Here is a 19,111-nt window from a genome sequence, read left to right on the forward strand (position 1 = left end):
AATGCAACTCAGCTGTTTTTGTTTTTGTTTTTTTTTCTGATTACTTGCCTCTCTATTCCCATATCAGTAATAGATTAGTCATAGATTAGTAAAATGATCTACAATTGACAGATTAGTGATAGATTAGTAAAATGATCTACAATTGGCAGATGAACTCCCCTTTTTTTGGAGAGGGAGGGGGAGGGGCAGAGGGAGAGGAAGAAAGAGAATCCCAAGCAGGCTCCATGCCCAACGCAGGGCTCTATCTCACAACCCTGAGATGACCTGAGCCAAAATCAAGAGTCCGTTGCTTAACCAACTGAGCTACCCAGGAGTCCTGACAGTTGAGCACCCTATAGCACTTCCCAACAGTTTGGTCACTTGATAAGTCATTTTGACCACTTAATAAAATATTTTTATGTCAAGCCAAGTCCTGTTCTTTATTTGGCTTGCCTGGAGGAGAGGTCCTTTCTTCATGTTATTCCAGATTAAGTTTTCTTATTTCTAGAAATGGAACTTTTAAAACACTCAATACATTATTAATAGGTCTTTTTTTTAAATTAGCTGTAAGGGAAAAAAAAAAGCAGCTGGAAGACACTCTTCTTTTCACTTACTAGTTAGCTGGGAGGATAAGTATATGTAGCAATACAAAGTCTACTTTTAGGGCCACATGAAGGATACAGACAGGCTCTGTAGAAGTTCAGAGTAGTGAGGGTCATGTCCTACAAGACTTACAACTTTTCTACATGTTAAATTGTCTGTTTAGCCTATTTCCTTCTTATTTGGCCTGATGTTTATTTGGAAAGTTTGCTTAGTAATCATGGGAACAGTTTAGATTTTAAGGTAGATAATACACAAGGTAAAATGAGAGCAACTCTTAACTTTAGAAATTATTTCTTGAAGTAATTGACTTAACAGTTATTCTGCCTCTTTCTTTTCTTATCTAGGTAGGCAGTAGGAATTCCTCCAATATCTGAGCATTTCAGACATCAGAGTATAGTGCTGGGTAAATTGAGGGTTCAAAAAGAATGCCAGATGGTTTGAAAGGAATTGTGAGCACTCCAACTAGTGCAGCCCATCGAAAGCCAGCTGGCTGAGTTTCCTCTGCTCTGGAGGTAGGAACCAGACACTTAGTTCCATGCCAGCTGGCCCGGGAGTTGCTGGCCAGTGGCCTTACTTTGGGTTGGCCATTCCTGGGAAAACCAGCCTGGGCCCTCCATCTGCCCTGAGAACGGTCTGACACCAGAGAGTTCCTCTGTGTCTCCATGGTACTCCAGAGAGTTGGAACAAGCCTGAGTGGCAAGGAAGGAAAGCCACTTTTTTAGATACCATTAAAAGTGAACCTCACCTTAAGTTGTAAATTTGCTCTGAAAAAGTGAAATGCAAGTTGAATTTTTATGCATTCAGTGCAGTTAGGTATACTAGAGTTGCTTACTACCAAAGTAACTGTAGTGAATGTTTTTATATTGTAAATAACTTCCATTTTACCTGCTTTCCAAGTTCCTTTTTTTTGTTGACTTTTCTTAAAGTGAGGTCTGCCTGTTCTTTTCATTGTCATCTTCTAAAGTTTTGGTCATTCAGATTAGTAAATTTTCATCTTGTCATAAAGCTTGCTTCTATATAAACCATAGGCTTCTGTGGAAGGTTAATTATGTGTGTTGCCTTAGAATCTGTGTCTCATTTTGTTTGTTATTTGTTTCCCCACTAGACAGGTGTTTATATCAGATACAGTTCTTCCATAAAATTTAACTGAGAACAAAAGTGCAAATATGGCACTACAAGTGTGAGCATTCAATTCATTTGATGACAGTGCTTATTTAAGAATTCTAAAAATTAATAATTTTGCCACAGTCTGTCAGTATGCTTTATGTTACCCTCAAAAATTTTTTTTTAATTTGGAGATTGAAAGGTGCTATATTATCTATGTTTGTTAGGTTCATCTAGGCAAACCAAAAAATTATGAACTTCTTGTAACTCTTTATTGTTCTCTCCCAACTCTGAGCATGAAAAATTATGCTCAGTGGTATAAACTTCAAATAGAATTTAGGTGTCCTATCCAAATAGGCTCTTCATCCTGAACTGAAAGAAAAAGTTTGGCAGATAATGAAACCAAAGTATGAGCTAATGTAGTTTATAGGAAATGGGTGGGAAGGGAAATCAAAGGTGTAGGCTTTCATTCTTTTCCTTTAGCACAAAAGAAATTGCAAAACTTCTTCAGAAATATGCTAGAAATCTCCTGCTTGGCTATACTTAAAGTTTTTACTTAAACTTATTTTTCCTGAAAACAGGCCAGAATGAATTGTGGGAGTGAGAGTGATTTTTTTAAATCCTAGAACAGTATATCAAAACCCAGGGACAATATTATACCCAGAAAATCATCCTTCACATTAACTGACCTTTACTAAATACCTTTTATGCCAGTAGCTTTACATTCATTGCCTATTTACTTCTTACAGCAACCCTCAAAGAATTGTTTATGGATGATAAAAGGTCAAAGTAGTAACCTGTTCAGATTCACAAGGTCAGGAGCCGGTTTTAGAACCCAGGCTTTCATCCTCCAACTCACCACATGTCATGGTTGGTGATGTCAGCTTTCACAGGAATATAGTTATTTCCTATTCAAATGCTTTCCTGCACTGGCACTTTCAGAAGACTATTGATAAAGGAAATTAAGAGACTGTTGCAGAAAATAGCAGAATAAGGAGGGATTTGGGGAGCCTCTACATTTTTTTAATCTCTTCTGATGCTCTTGAAATAATTAACCATTGCAGGGGCGCCTGGGTGGCTCAGTTGTTAAGTGTCTGCTTTCAGCTCAGGTCATGATCCCAGGGTCCCTGGGATCAAGCCCCGCTTTGGGCTCCCTGCTCAGCAGGAAGCCTGCTTCTCCCTCTCCCACTCCCCCTGCTTGTGTTCCCTCTCTTGCAGTCTCTCTCTCTCTCAAATAAATAAAATCTTAAAAAAAAAAATTAACCATGACAGAACTGCAATAAACAAAAAATGAAGTAAGTAAAAATGACTAGAAAGGGCTATATAGTTTGCTAGTGTTGTCATAACAAATTACAATAAAATTGATGGCCTGCGACAATAGAAATTTATTCTCTCACAATTCTGGAGGCCAGAAGTCTGAAATCAAAGCGTCAGCAAGGCTACTGCATTCCCTCCAAAGACTCTAGGAGAGAATCCTTCCTTGCTTCTTCCAGCTTTTGGTGGTTCCACACATTGTTTGGTTTGTGGTTCTATAATTCTTACCTCTGCTTCTCTCTTCACATGGCCTTCTCTTCTTTCTCTCGTAAGGACCTGTCATTGGAGTTTGGGTCCACTCGGATAATCCAAAATTATCTCATCTCCGGATTATTGATTACATCTGCAAAGACCCCTTTTCCCAATACGGTCATATTTATAGGTTCCTCAGGTAAAAATGTGGACATAACTTTGGGGGGGCCACCATTTAGCCCACTATAGGGAGTAAGAACTTCTTTGGTAATAATTTTCATTTCCACTGCTATATCACGCAGAATCCCAGATTAGACAAGCATTTGGTATAGACCATGATACAAAATGGGGAAAGGTATTGGAAGTATAGGATAGAAGACAAGTTCAGAGGAAGGTTTAGGGAATCAAGGAAGATTTCATGGGGGTTGTATTGCTTATGACAGATCACCAAGACTAGGTAGATGGTTGGGATAGCCTGGAATGTGCAGATAATGGAAATACCCAGAACAAAGAGAGCAAGTCATATTCAGAGAACCATAACTAATGCATTTGAGTAAAGTGTGGTGCTTAGAGAAATAGTGGCAAATGGGTAGCCAATTCATGGGAGGTGTTTAGTGTTGAGTTGATGAATTTGTACTTTGTTTAGACTTGCTTATCCATGAGAACACTGTATTACAAAAGGTTTCTAACAGGGGCCTTCTGAGCTATGATAAAACCTTTGGGGGAAAAAATCTACATTTTTCTTTCTATGAAAAGATTTCAGAGGAATTCATAACCCTAAGAAAAGGTTAAGAACCACTGCTCTATTAGAAATGAAATGTTTTATGCTTTGAAGATGTTTCTGGAAGATTATTGATTTTCCATTTAGTTTACTTTGCTTGGAAGATAAGAAAATGGAACTCCAAAGAGCCTTAGTAAGCACTCTTCTGTGGAATATGTTATGAATGTTGCATACTGAAAGTTAAAATACTATTTCAGGAGGGATGTAAAGTAGGTCCAGGGTTCTTAGGAAAGTAATCAAATGATTACACAAAAAGAAAAATTCATAATATTCAGTTCAAAATGCAGCTGTGACTTCTGTTTTCTGTGTCTCAATTTTCTCTATTTCAATTCACTACCATTTAGAACTCCAGAATTATATAAAAGCATGACACAGTTCTGAGGAGAGGAAACCAACAGCTGCGTTCTTAAAAGTTTTTTTTTTTTTTTTTTTTTTTAACGTATTCTGTAAAACTGCTTGTTTTCTGCTGTGGGTTTTCAGTGGAATAACCTACTTCAGGAATAAAACAGTATATTACAGAGCTGTTTGAATGTCTTTGTCCATTCAGTCTGCTATAACAAAATACCCTAGCCTGAGTGTCTTATAATAACAACAGAAATTTCTCACAGTCTTGAATACTGGAAAGTTCAAGATCAAGGCACCAGCAAATCTGGTGTCTAATGAGAACCCACTTCCTAGTGCATAAATTGTACTTTTCATTGTGTCTTTTTGCTGTGTCATCATGTGGTGGATAAGGACAAGGGAGCTATCTGGGCTTCTTTTATTTTTTTATTTTTTTAAAGATTTTATTTATTCATTTGAGACACAGAGATAGAGAGAAAGCATGAGCAGGGAGAGAGGGAGAGGGAGAAGCAGGCTCCTCACTGAGCCAGGAGCCTGATGTGGGGCTCCATCCCAGGACCCTGGGATCATGACCTGAGCCGAAGGCAGACGCTTAACCATCTGAGCCACCCAGGCGCCCCTCTGGGCTTCTTTTATGAGGGCACTAATCCCATTCATGAGGGCTTCATTGTCATAAGGTAATCACCTCCAGATACCATTACATTGGGGATTCGGTTTCAATATATGAATTGGGGGTTGGGAGATACAAACATTCAGTCTTATAGCACTGACCATATGATAGAAGGAGAAAATCAATGCTTTTCCGTATAACTCAATTTCTAAATTATCAACTGCCGTTGATTTTTTTTTTATTGATCCATTTATTTTCTCCCTGAGATTAGTATTACTTAATAGGTTTACCTGTACTGTTAAGGCTTCTCTGCTAGTGAGGTTATTCTTTTTCATTTTTTATTATACAAAATTGTATATACACTCAAAAGTAGACAAATAGTACAACATGCCTCCATATGCCCATCACTCAGATGTTCAACTATTATCAAGGTTTTGCCACATCTGTTTTATTTATCCTTTTTTCTTTCACTTTCATTTGCTGAAGTATTTTAAAGCAAATCTCCAGCATTTCAGTATATGTATCCTGACATATTTCTAAATGCATCTCTAAAAAAAAGTAAAGATGTTGTATTATAGAACCAAAATGCCATTCTCGCACATAAAATTAACATTTACTCCCTGGTGTCATCTAATAGATAGACCCAATTCCGGTTTGCCTGATTGTCTCAAGAATATCTTTTTTAGCAATATCTTGTTCACACCAGAATTCAGAGTCCCTGGACCATATTTGATCATTTTGTCTCTCATGTCTAATTTGATCTAGAGCAGTTCCTCTTCCCACCCTCTCTCCTCACCTTTTTTGGTGTGTCATGGACTAGTTGTAGGAACTGCGTCATTTGTCCTGTGGAATATCTCACATTTGGGATTTGTCTGTTTTATCATGGTGTCAGTTTGTTGATCTCTTCCCTGTATTTCCTACAAATGGAAGTGACCTCTAGAGGCTTGACTAAAATCAGACCTCAGTGTTTTGGCAAGAATGTTTAGGAGGTCACTAATATTACATCACCAGAGGCCTGCTGTATCTGGCAACCGCACTTGTAGTAATGCTGAAAGACGCCACTGATGGTCATGTCAGTATTAGATATTTCATCCATTGTGGTAGAATGGTGATTTTCTTATTCTGTTATCTCTTCCACATTTGTTAACAGGAATTCTATAAAGAAGACTACCTCATCAAGTAGGGCTATCTGGGTTTACCCTGAAATATGCTTTGTATGAGAGACTGTCAAGTACTTTTATAATATTGTGTTCTTTTTTTTTAAAAGATTTTATTTATTTATTTGAGAGAGAGAATGAGAGAGAGAGCATGAGAGGGGGGAGGGTCAGAGGGAGAAGCAGACTCCCCGCTGAGCAGGGAGCCCGATGTGGGACTCGATCCCGAGACTCCAGGATCATGACCTGAGCCAAAGGCAGTAGCTTAATCAACTGAGCCACCCAGGCGCCCTATAATATTGTGTTCTTGATAAAAGATAATGAGTTTGAATCAGAATAAAAATTGAATTAGGGGCACCTGGGTGGCTCAGTTGTTAATCGTCTGCCTTCGGCTCGGGTCGTGATCCCAGGGTTCTAGGATCAAGCCCCCATCGGGCTCTCTGCTCAGCAGAAACCCTGCTTCTCCCTCTCCCACTCCCCCTGCTTGTGTTCCCTCTCTCGCTGTGTCTCTCTCTCTGTCAAATAAATAAATAAAATCTTAAAAAAAATAATTGAGTTAATCTTTTGTTTTAATGAATTTTACAATGAAATTCAGAGTACTATAGCAAAATGTGAATGAATGCTTTTCTTTTATAATTGATAATGTGGACTCCAGTTGCTCTGAAAGTGAAAGGTGTATAGGTGAAAGCCTGTTATAGACTAGAATCAAGCAGTGGAGAGGAAAGAGTATTAGATTAGGATTGAAAAATCAGGGGATTTCTAGAGTCAATTTGGCCAGCCCCTGAATGTCTGATCCATTCATTCTTCTTAGGCTGAGCATTTTGTGTATGTGTCCCTAAAATATTGCCAGTGTTTTCATGAAACTGGGTGTAGACTAAAGAAATCAAAATTGTATATCATAGAATTAATGCTTAAATATCTTTAAAGATGGGGAAATCTTCACTGAATATCATTCTTTTTATTTAAATTGTACTTTATGGGAGTCATTTGATCACCATTTCTCATAATACTCTTGTTTAACTTCATGTCTTCATGTTCTTTACAGTAAAACTACTGAATAAAGTCATGCTGAAAAAAGCCTTACTTGTTTGTCCTGCTACATTTTACCTTAAGCCACATTGTTTTCATTCAGCTTCTAATTTGTTTGTTGTGGGGAAAGTAACCTTGATATCAAATAAAAATTAAAGGGATGCCTGGGTGGCTCAATTGGTTAAGTGTCTGACTTTGGCTCAGGTGATGATCTCAGAGTCCTGGGATCCAGCCTGGCTATCGAGCCCCACGTGGAGCCCTGCTTAGGGCTCCGGGGTCAGCGGGGAGTCTGCTTTTCCCTCTTCCTCTGCAGCTCCCCCCCCCCCCACTTTCAGAATTCTGAATCCCTTTTGTGTGCTCTCGCTTGCTCTCTCAAATAAATAAATAAAATCTTTTTAAAAAATGAAAATAGGCCAGTGTTCTTAGTTTAGTGATCATCTCTAGAGAGGCTCTAATGTTATTTGAGAAGGCCATTAAAAGTATGTGCTAGTATGATTTCTCATAGGCAAACTCTTGCTATGATTATGCCGTTTATTTTTTAATAATAATACTGTGAGTCTTTTCTGAAAGATAGAGAATGCTATTATAAAGGAATACCTCAAAAGACCATAGATAAGATCAGTATACTTATTTTTAGTTGAGCTAATCATCAAAGCTAATTACTCCTCATCACTTCTCAGATGGTTTTAGTATTGAAAATTACATTTTCCCCAGGTTTCAACACCAAAAAAAAACAAAAACAAGAAAAATCCATTACATTTTCCTACCTGTAGAACAGATAGATGCTTGTGGAACACCTACTTTCTTTAAGTTCTACTTGCTAAGTAGTACAGTTGATTTCACTATTTGGATGAAGATAGTACTTTTTTTTTTTTAAGAGCCCTCTAGGAAATTGTGTTTCCACAATTGCCTCCTCACCCTCATTTAATGCAACCAGAAGCCCCTGGGCCTGGACCCCACCATGCAGCCTTTGTCCTGTTCCCGTGTTTGTTAAGTGCTATGTAGGCTGGAAAGTGGTGGAGCACTGGGATTAGTGGGGTTGAAACTCTGTTCTTTGGAGGCCACAAAGCTTATACGTTCGCCTTTCTATCTTCTGCCAGACACAAGGATGGCTTTTGTCTTTTTAGGAGTATTTCAATTGTTTCATCCAGTATGCTGCTTGGATTTACCATCTTACCTTTATTCAGGGCAATAAATGCTTATTGAGTATCTTTTAAGTACCAGGTATTGTTCAGTCTGAATTTATAGAAATCTCACATCTTGTGGTAAGAAACTCTTGTTGAATAACTCCAGTACATTTAGTGAAGTTAAGGTATAGTTCAGTTCTGAATTTATTAGATCTGAGTTTGTCATTCTAATATTCTTTTTCTGACATCTTAAATATGATCTGACTTAAAAGTTCCTATAAAGGGAATGAAAACTGGCTCCTCATAAGGAATTTCAGTACTTTCTGTAGGCTAAGATAACTAACCACAAATGCAGTGAAATCAGTGGAACCTGCGTTTAGATTTTATTCAGACTAACTTTCCAACTCTTAAGAACCTAAGCATATATTTTTTGCACAGTTACAAGTTTATTTTCATAAAGGCAAAAAAGGCATGTGGTATTTAAGTTCTGCCCTACTATTTGTTAACTCTGTGGCTTTGGTGAATCACTACCTCTCTTAGCCTCAGATGGAGGTAATTATAATGGAATGCTTCAGAGTTATTGAATTTATAATTGAATTACTTCAGAGATATTGTGAATATAGTCTATCATCTTTAATAAAGTGCTCTCCTAATGATTTTTGTTGTTAGTCAAGGGATGGGACGTGGAAAGAGTGAACACAAGAACAATCTTTGCTACATCTCAGTTCTCTCCTTTTCATATGGATCGAACCATTTATGCTGCATTGTAACCTGGCTACTGAGCTATGGCTAGTTAGAGGTTCCATTCCAGTGGTGGTCGGATGATATATAAAAAAAATTGTTACTAGTTAACTGCTCTACATACTTTTTTAACTTCTTAGAAGATTCTGGATACATCATTTCTGATGGTTGTCTTAAGTCTGCTTTCCACCCCCCACCCCTTTTTTAAACAGCTTTTTTGAGACATCATTTATAGCCCATATATTCAGAGTGTGTAATGCAGTGGCTTTTGGTATATTCAGAGTTAGGCATCCATTACCAGATTATCACTTTTAGAATATTTTCACTATCATTATCCCAAAAAGAAACCCTGGATCCTAGCCATCACTCCTCAATCCTGCCACTGCCCCCCACCCGCCCCCATTCTCCACCCTAAACAATCACTAATCTACTCTGTCTCTAGATTTGCCTATTCTGGGCTTTCATATAAAAAGAATCAGACAATATGTGGTCCTTTGTGATTGGCTTCATTTTACCTAGGATAACATTTTCACGGTCAATGTTCTCTTTTATAACAGAGATAGTAAGGTTCCTAGAGGCACACTGACCTATCCCATGGGAAGAAGAGATGAAATTATTTTTTTAAAAAATAAAGTTAACTGGTATCCCAGGACTGGTTGTCAGTCACAAATGATGAGAAAAGCCCTATAAATAGTTACTGTAGCTTCAAACCAAAGAATAGTATTCTAACACTGAATGTGGAGAAGATGCATGTCTCAGCATTCTTTTTAGCTCCATTTGTGTATATGGACAATGTCATAATTATTGGTACATCATTCAGTATGGATAATAAAATGTAACTGTATGGGCCTAATGTAACTAAAACTATTTCACTACTGTCCTTTTTATTTGTTATTTTCCTCTTGTTTTTCCTAATTTTCCTGCTGAATATTCTGCATAACTCACGTTAAATGTCTGTGGTGACATGCTATATGTTACATGCTAATGTTTGTGGTTACATACTCCTTTTTTTATTTTATGTGAGCTTGAGCTAAAGCTTAGGTATTTTATTTGGGGATAACCAATGATTATATATATTAGTATAAATGTTGGAAACAGATGCACAGAAATAAAATCTTCAGAGCGTATTCCCCCCAAATTTGTGATGTAATTAAGGTGGGGCGGGGGTGCCAAAGTTTGACTTTGAAAAACCCAACTTCTCTGTGTCTCAGGTTCTTCCTCTATAAAGTGGAGCAATTGGACTATGATAATTAATGCTGATGGTCTTTAACTCTGTGGTTCTGTGAAGGTAATTGGTAAATATACTACTGATGGTCCTAGACTACTTCCTACATTATATCAAGTAGTTAGCATTGTAATGTCAGATTTCCTGTGTTCTAATTAGTTATCTAATGTGTTGTCATGACAGAAGGCTAATGATATGTCTTAGCAAAAATCATATTTTTCTCTACTAGAATTAGAAGCTGTGGTCTGTTATTCCAAATGGTCTGTTAATACAAAATAATTGAAAATAATACTTACCTAGAACACCTTTATATTAGATAAATGGGTTCAGCTATGAGTGGCAGAAGACCCAAAACAACAAGTGGCTTAAAACAACATTAAATTTTATTTCTCCCTTATGTCCATAAGTCTGGCATAAGTCTGGTATGGAACTTCACGGCATCGGGGACCTCTTACCAATTGTCCCTTTTTCCTTTTTGGTACTCTACCCTCCCTCTTGGGTGTAAACCATATTCTTATTGAGCAAGATTATCCACATTATGGGAAGCAGGATGGAGAAAGGGATGAAGCAGAAAGTAGAAGATACCTTCAGTGCCCTGTTAAGCATGATTTCCAGATATTCCCATGTGAATCCATGAGACATGTGGCCATGTGTAGCTACAAGGAAAGCTGGGAAATATAGCCAAGCGCCCCACTAAAAATTCTACCTACAATGGAAGAAAGGGAAGAAAGATATTAGGAGGTGGGGAGTCTACTACAATCTGGTTAATGATAAAAGGGAAAACTAAGGAGCATTTGTCACTATATCTTTTCCACCAAAGAAGGAGCATTTTATATTTCTCTAGGTGATACTGGTTCTTAAAATGGAAATATCATTTTACAGGTGAAGAGCTGACAATGTAATGGGAACATCTCAAGAATCTGTGATTATCTTTTCTGTAACTGGGTTAATGCACTGGATCTTCCAACAGAGAACTGCTAGATATATTTCCTGGTTTGAACTCATGAGTTGATATTATGATTTATGAGCTAGCTCTTATGAGTTTAGTTAGTAGAATTTTTCTCACTGAGCCCAGTAGCCCCCGAGAAAACTGATCAAACAGAGAATAGACCCAACCCTAGATGTACAGTGACTTTACTGGGAACATATGCCCTGTAAGGCTTCATCTGACCTGAGCCACCCATCTCTTATTCCTGATCTTGAAGGGGGGAAAAATTACACACTTATAAATAGTCTTTACTATATCCGTCTACAAAATCAAAATAATAGTGTTTCACATGATGAAGATTAGTAGTGGTCTTATAAAATGTTTTTATATAGGAAAGAACTTCCAGGGCTAATGATATTGCAAGTCTTGACTCTTAAAAACCCATTTAGAGAGAATTATTCACTGTTCTGTAATGACTGTGACCTTTTCAGAATTTTTGAAAATACAAAATCAGGAGAAACAGACTCACCCCCAGAATATTGAAATAACATGTTTCATCTGTGTCATTATCTCAGCTGTTCCATAGTCTTCCTAAAATCATCTTAAGGTTGAAGTCTTCCCATATCTTTCTTTTTTTTTTTTTAAAGATTTTATTTATTTATTTGAGAGAGAGAGAATGAGAGATAGAGAGTACGAGAGGGAAGAGGGTCAGAGGGAGAAGCGGACTCCCTGCCGAGCAGGGAGCCCGATGCGGGACTCGATCCCGGGACTCCAGGATCATGACCTGAGCCGAAGGCAGTCGCTTAACCAACTGAGCCACCCAGGCACCCTTCCCATATCTTTCTTAAAAGAACAAAGTGATCCCAGTAGACAAAGGAGAGACTTTGAGGCCATGCATAGGACTATACTATCTAGAAACTTAAGGTAATTATTACCAGTGTCAAAGTACCAAGCAGTCTGAATACTTTGCTGGTTTCATAACTATTTGAGGTTTGCTGAGTTAGTTGTGAGCATCTTAGATGCTGTTTTATGGCTGTAGAATTCTCCTACAAAATTAAGATCTAAAAACTGATAAGCTTTTGATTTACACAGATTAGCCATCTAGAAACTGTTGTTGAAGAAATGTAGCTAAACTAATTCCTGTTTCCCAGAATTCCCTATTCCAAGTCACTTCAAAAGGCAGTCCACTCATGGCCCAGGCTTAAAGATTTGGATTGGAACACAGTGGCCCAGGAAAATGTGGCCTAGGTTCAAATTATCCCTGACTCAAGAAAATTCAGACACCAACTCAATGCTAACCTCGCACCAAAGTACTAGAAAAGACCTTGATAATGTTGATGAATGTTCAGTGTATACCAGATACACCCTCTGGAGACAGATGTAACTTACCACATGAGGAAATTGAGACTTGCCTGCAGTCCTAGTGAGGGGAGTAGGTAAGGTTGAGTCTGCACTTAATGCCTCTGCTGTAGCATCTTCCATAGAGCTCACTTAACTGTGGTAAACCCTCTGATTTACCCTCATTTCCTGACTGATGAATTTCTAAACCACAAATATATTGTTTTCTCTCATTTTTAAGGCTGTACAATAACAGAATCTTCAATCAAAAGAATCTTTTTGTTTTGTTAGCTAGTTCTTGTTTTACCACTCTAGAAGTACTTGTGGCTTATTTAACTTCCTTGTTTAGGTTTTAGTACATATAATTTATGCCTCATAATCTTTGCTCTTCAGGGATTCTTAGCTCATGTAAGAATTCTGAAAAACCATTACCTTTTCTGGTAGTTGAAATTCACGAACAAATTTCTGGAATTAATGTGCTCAACCCACAACTCTTAAGAATAGGAGGTAACCTGTAAAGGTTTATAGAGGACCTTCTTGCCACTTCTCCCAAAGTAACTTGGATAGGGTCTAGAGACTGTGCACTTCCTTTATGGTTCAGGTTTTGAATTAGAGTCACCCACAGGTCAGCTACTTTTATGCTACAGTTTACAAAAGGGGGTCCATATGTAAAGGAAATGTAGTGCCTTTTAATAACCTTTTGTATACTTGAATGTAATTATTAAGTTACCTTATCTATAGACTGAACAAACTCCTTTAATTTAAAAACAAATTAATCTTTCATGACTGCTCCATTAAACAGAGTTGTATTGATTTCTGTCTGGTACTCTGTGTTTTTCCAGGGAGTTATAACTGATTGGTGACATATTTTCTGTGGACAGATGTCTTAAATACAACTGATTTCTCCAGATTGTGACAACCAACATTCCCCTTTATTTAAAGAATGGCTCTTTTTCTGTCTTTAGGGCCACTCTGGCTCTTTATTTCAGGATGTTTTCTTGGTTATTGCATATACCCGGCAATTCCCAAGGCAGGTTTTCAATATTCAGTGCTGTTTCCAGAAATGCCATGACATTTTCAGAATAAAATAAACTTTGATTAATTTTAATTTAAAAGACACAGTTCTTTGTCACAGATTGGCGAGGACTAAAGAGACATAACCAAATGTGATGCGAGATCTTGGATTGGATCCTAGAAAAGAAAAAGAACATCAGTGGAAAAACTAGTGAAATTTGAATGAAGTCTGCAGTTTAGTTAATAGTATTCTACCAGTATTGATTTCCTGTCCTTATACCATGGTTGTGTAAGATTTTAACATTAGGGGAAGCTAAGTGAAGGGTTTATGGTAACTTGTGCAACTTTTCTGTAAAACTAAAATAGTTTTAAAATTATAAGCTTAAATATATATTTTAATAGTTTCAAATTGTTGGGTATTGGTGTTTGCCTTTCTTGAGTCTCTCTAAGGCAATGACAGCAACCCAGGATTCATCAGCATACTCACTGCCCACAGAACTAATCATAGAAATCATTTCATTTGTGTATCCATTCAGACACTAACAGTCGGATACAAGCTTAGTAAGGTCCATGGAAGACAGCAGGATCTCATGGGAAGAGTAAAAGATTTAGATTCAGATGTGGGTTTCAGTCCCTCTTCCACCACTCTGGTTTCAGATGGGCAGCTAACTGGACCTTTCTCAACTCCATCATCTGAATACAGAGTATGATACGCACCCCACAGTGATTTTAAGGATTAAATGAAATTTATGCATGTGAATGCTAGTCATAAACTCTAATTTTGGTTCATATCCTAAAGAATTGTTTGAAGAAAAAAGATTCTCCTGTTTCAGCGATTTTGAGGTGATTTTTTTCCTGGATTAATTGTATTGCAGCATTGAGTGCAATCAAAATCCATAGGTGATATATTTATAATTGTGCTTAGAATATTTTGCATCTTTTGTCATTAACAATCAGTTTGAACTTGAACCAATATGGCCAAGAAACACAAAGCAGTAAGCTAAATGTTATATATATGGTCTATTTAATGTAGAGATTTTACATGCACATTATTTTTACATATTTAAGCAAATGTCTAGCCCTATTGCTTTAGAAGTCATAACAGAAGAGAATTTCAAATACGAAAGCTCCAAATTTGTTTTCCTGACATTTACAGCAAAAGCCATCAGTGGAATCTTTGGAGCTGTTTTCAAGACCCTACCAATTATATGATATTTATAATCGTGTAATTTGTGTAGTTTGTTTCCAAAAGTTATTCTATAACAAATTGAAAAAAAGGAGCTCAGTCAAAATATTTAAATAATGCTGCCAACTGTCTGTGGTGAAATTTTATTTTTTTTAATTTTACATCTGAGGGATGTGAAGTTGATTCAAAGTCCATATTTCAGATGGTTAAATGTTCTGATTCAGAGCCTGGTGAAGGGCTGCTGTGTGGCTTCAATCATATGTTAATTCTTCTTCTTGCTGTGTCTGTCAACTGATTTAGCTGCTTCACTAAAGCAGCCTCACATAGATCAATCAGGTTCTTTTTCAAAAAATCCCAATCTAAAGCCAAGACCAAAGGATCAAAGAAATAGAAGATCTCCTAGTGAAGTCAGAGCTACTCACCAGTAGTCCTCAAGTGCTTACCTTTGAATAAGAGAAATATTAAAAAGATTAATTTTTACTGAGCTGGTAAAATGAAGTAGTAAAATCCTCAAGGAATGCATTTTCCAATTCAATAAAAAGTAATTTATTAGGAATAGATGGAGACCTCCTTAATATATGGTGTGTGTATGTGTGTGTTTACTTTTTTTTTTTAAGACTTTATTTGACAGAGAGAGACACAGAGAGGAAACACAAGCAGGGGGAGTGGCAGAGGGAGAAGCAGGCTCCCCACTTAGCAGGGAGCCCGATGTGAGGCTCGATCCCAGGACCCTAGGATCATGACCTGAGCCGAAGGCAGACGCTTAACGATTGAGCCACCCAGGCCCCCCTGCACATCCTATTTACTGATGAAACAGCAATCTCATAAGATTACAAGTAAGACAATATCCATTGTATTTTTAACATTGTTCTAGAAATATTAAACAACTCAGAGAAGAAATAACTTCTATTTAATTGTAAAGGAGGAGTTAAGATCATCATTACATAATTAAGCAAATATTGATTTAAGGTGGATAGCTATAGGGTATTTATGGAAATATCTAATAAACCTTGTGGAAAATTTCCCTCACCAGATCTATCCAGAAAAGGCCAAGGTTTTCGACCAAGTCTTTTAAATAATAATCAAATTTGAAAAATACTTAACAAATCTTTACGAACAACACAGGGAACCTTTTTCTATCTCCATTTACAATTAAATTTCTATTCTCTTTAATAAGTAATGTGTGCACATACTATAAAAGAGAAAAGGTATTTTAAACAAGTATTCAGTGAAAAGTCAGTCTCTTTCCAGCCCTGTCAGAGACAGTCATTGGTACCAGTTTTTTTGTTTTGTTTTGTTTTTAGGAATATCCTTCCAGAGACGTGTTTGACATATATACAAAGCTAGCTTCTCTCTTAATCTTTTTACATTTATGGTAATGTGCCATGTACACATTTTTTACCTTGTTTTTGTTAACTTAGTAATATTATCATGAAACTATGCCAGATCACAACCTACAATATTCTTAAAAATTTTTTTAATCACCCGGTGCTCATCATGGCAAGTGCACTCTTTAATCCGCATCACTTATTTCACCCATGCCCCCACCCACCTCTCCTCTGGTACTCATCAGTTTGTTCTCTGTAGTTCAGAGTCTGTTTCTTGGTTTGCCTCTTTTTTTCCCCTTTGTTCATTTGTTTCTTAAATTGCACATATGAATGAAATCATATGGTATTTGTCTTTTTCTGACTGACTTATTTTGCTTAGCATTATATTCTTAGCTCCATCCATGTTGTTGTAAATGGCAAGATTTCATTCTTTTTATGGCTAATATTCCACTGTATATTTATACATCTTTTTTTTAAGATTTTATTTATTTTAGAGAGAGAGCACATGAGAGGGGGGAGCGTCAGAGGGAGAAGCAGACTCCCTGCCGAGCAGGGAGCCCGATGTGGGACTCGATCCCGGGACTCCAGGATCATGACCTGAGCCGAAGGCAGTCGCTTAACCAACTGAGCCACCCAGACGCACTATTTATACATTTTCTTATCCATTTATCAATGAGTGGACATTTGGACTGCTTCCATACTTTGGCTATTGTAAATAATGCTGCAATATACATAGGGGTGCATGTCTCCCTTTGAATTAGTGTTTTTGTATTCTTTGGGTGAATACCTAGTAGTGTGATTGCTGGATTGTAGGGTAGTTCTATTTTTAACTTTCTGAGGAACCTCCATATGGCTTTCCAGAGTGGCTGCTCCAGTTTGCATTCCCACCAGCAGTGTAATAGGGTTCCTTTTCCTCCATATCCTCCGCAACCTGTTGTTTCCTGTGTTGTTGTTAGCCATTCTGACAGGTGTGGGGTATATCTCATTGTAGTTTTGATTTGTATTTCCCTAATGATAAGTGATGGTGAGCATCTTCTCATGTGTCTATTGGCCATTGGTATGTCTTCTTTAGAGAAATATCTGTTCATGTCTTCTGCCTATTTTTTAATTGGATTATTTGTTTTTTGGGTGTTGAGTTTTATAAGTTCTTTATATATTTTGGATTACAACCCTTTATTGGATATGTCATTTGCAAATACCTTCTCCCATTCCATAGGTTGCCTTTTAGTTTTGTTGATTGTTTCCTTCACTGTGCAGAAGCTTTTTATTTTGATGTAGTCCCAGTAGTTTATTTTTGCTTTTGTTTTCCTTGCCTCAGGAGACATATCTAGAAAAAAGTTGCTATGGCTGATGTCAGAGAAGTTACTGCCTGTGTTCACTTCTAGGATTTTTATGGTTTCATGCCTTACATTTAGGTCTTTAATCCATTTTGAATTTATTTTTGTGTATAGTATAAGAAATTGGTCCTGTTCTTTTTTTTTTTTTTTTTACATGTTGCTGTCTAGTTTTCCCAGCACCATTTGTTGAAGAGACTTTTTCCCACTGGATATTCTTTCCTGCTTTGCCAAAGATTAATTTTTTTAAAGTCAGTTATTGGTTTTAATAGTTTTTTGTAGAATCTTTTGGATTTTCTACATACACAATAACGTTGCCTGTAAATAATGACAAATTAATTTCTATTTTTAAATTTTCTTAATTTAAATTCAGTTAATATATAATGTATTGGTTTCAGAGGTAGAGGTCAGTGATTCATTAGTCTTATATAATACCTAGTGCTCATTACATCATGTGCCTTCCTTAATGTCTATCACCCAGTTACCCCATCCCCCATTTCCCTCCCCTCTAGCAACCCTCAGTTTGCTATGATTAAGAGTCTCTTACGGTTTGTCTCCCTCTCTGGTTTCATCTTGTTTTATTTTTTTCCCCTCTCTTCCCCTATGATCCTCTGTTTTGTTTCTTAAATTCCACATATCAGTGAGATCATATGATAATTGTCTTTCTCTGATTGACTTATTTCACTTAGCATAATATCCTCTGGTTCCATCCATGTTGTTGTAAATGGCAAGATTTCAATTTTTTGATGGCTGCATAATATTCCATTTTATTATATATATAACAAATATTTATATTTATTATATATATATACCACCTCTTCTTTATCCATTCATCTATTGATGGACATCTGGGCTCTTTCCATACTTTGGCTATTGTGGACATTGCTGCTATAAATATTGGGGTGCAGGTGCCCTTCGGATCACTACATTTGTATCTTTGGGGTAAATACCCAGTAGTGCAATTGCTGGGTTGTAGGGTAGCTCTATGTTCAACTTTTTGAGGAACCTCCATACTGTTTTCCAGAGTGGCTACACCAGCTTGCATTCCCACCAACAGTGTAAGAGGGTTCCCCTTTCTCCACATCCTCACCAACATCTGTCATTTCCTGACTTGTTCATTTTAGCCATTCTGACTGGTGTGAGGTGGTATCTCATTGTGGTTTTGATTTGTATTTCCCTGATGCCGAGCGATGTTGAGCCCTTTTTCATGCGTCTGTTGGCCATTTGGATGTCTTCTTTGCAGAAATGTCTGTTCATGTCTTCTGCCCATTTCTTGATTGGATTATTCTTTGGGTGTTGAGTTTGATAGGTTCTTTATAGATTTTGGATACTAGCCCTTTATGTGATATGTCATTTGCAAATATTTTCTCCCATTCTGTCGGTTGTCTTTTGGTTTCGTCGACTGTTTCCTTTGCTGTGCAAAAGCTTTTTATCTTGATGAAGCCCTAATAGTTCATTTTTGCCTTTGTTTTCCTTGGCTTTGGAGATGTGTCTAGCAAGAAGTTGCTGCAGTTGAGGTCAAAGAGGTTGCTGCCAGTGTTCTTCTCTAGGATTTTGATGGGTTCCTATCTCACATTAGGTCTTTCATCCATTTTGAGTCTATTTTTGTGTATGGTGTAAGGAAATGGTCCAGTTTCATTCTTCTGCCTGTGGCTGTCCAATTTTCCCAACACCATTTGTTGAAGAGACTGTCTTTTTTTCCATTGGACATTCTTTCCTGCTTTGTTGAAGATGAGTTGACCATAGAGTTGAGGGTCCATTTCTGGGTTCTCTGTTCTGTTC

General features: G+C 37.2%; 1 protein-coding gene across 3 annotated transcripts in view; it reads left to right on the forward strand.

Moving 5' to 3' along the window:
• The window catches only part of RNF24 (ring finger protein 24), a 77,418-nt gene that overhangs the window by 5,933 nt on the left and 52,374 nt on the right, over positions 1–19,111 (forward strand). Inside the window, exon 1 of one of the 3 annotated variants that reach the window (XM_027624006.1) lies at positions 15,435–15,503. The exons of the other annotated variants lie outside the window; for them this stretch is intronic. The gene's annotated coding sequence lies outside the window, so the exon portion shown is untranslated. Of the gene's footprint in view, positions 1–15,434; positions 15,504–19,111 lie in introns of those variants that run through there. 3 annotated transcript variants of the gene reach the window in all.

The sequence above is a fragment of the Zalophus californianus genome, chromosome 8 (genome assembly GCF_009762305.2).
Source record: "Zalophus californianus isolate mZalCal1 chromosome 8, mZalCal1.pri.v2, whole genome shotgun sequence".
Taxonomy (NCBI): domain Eukaryota; kingdom Metazoa; phylum Chordata; class Mammalia; order Carnivora; family Otariidae; genus Zalophus; species Zalophus californianus.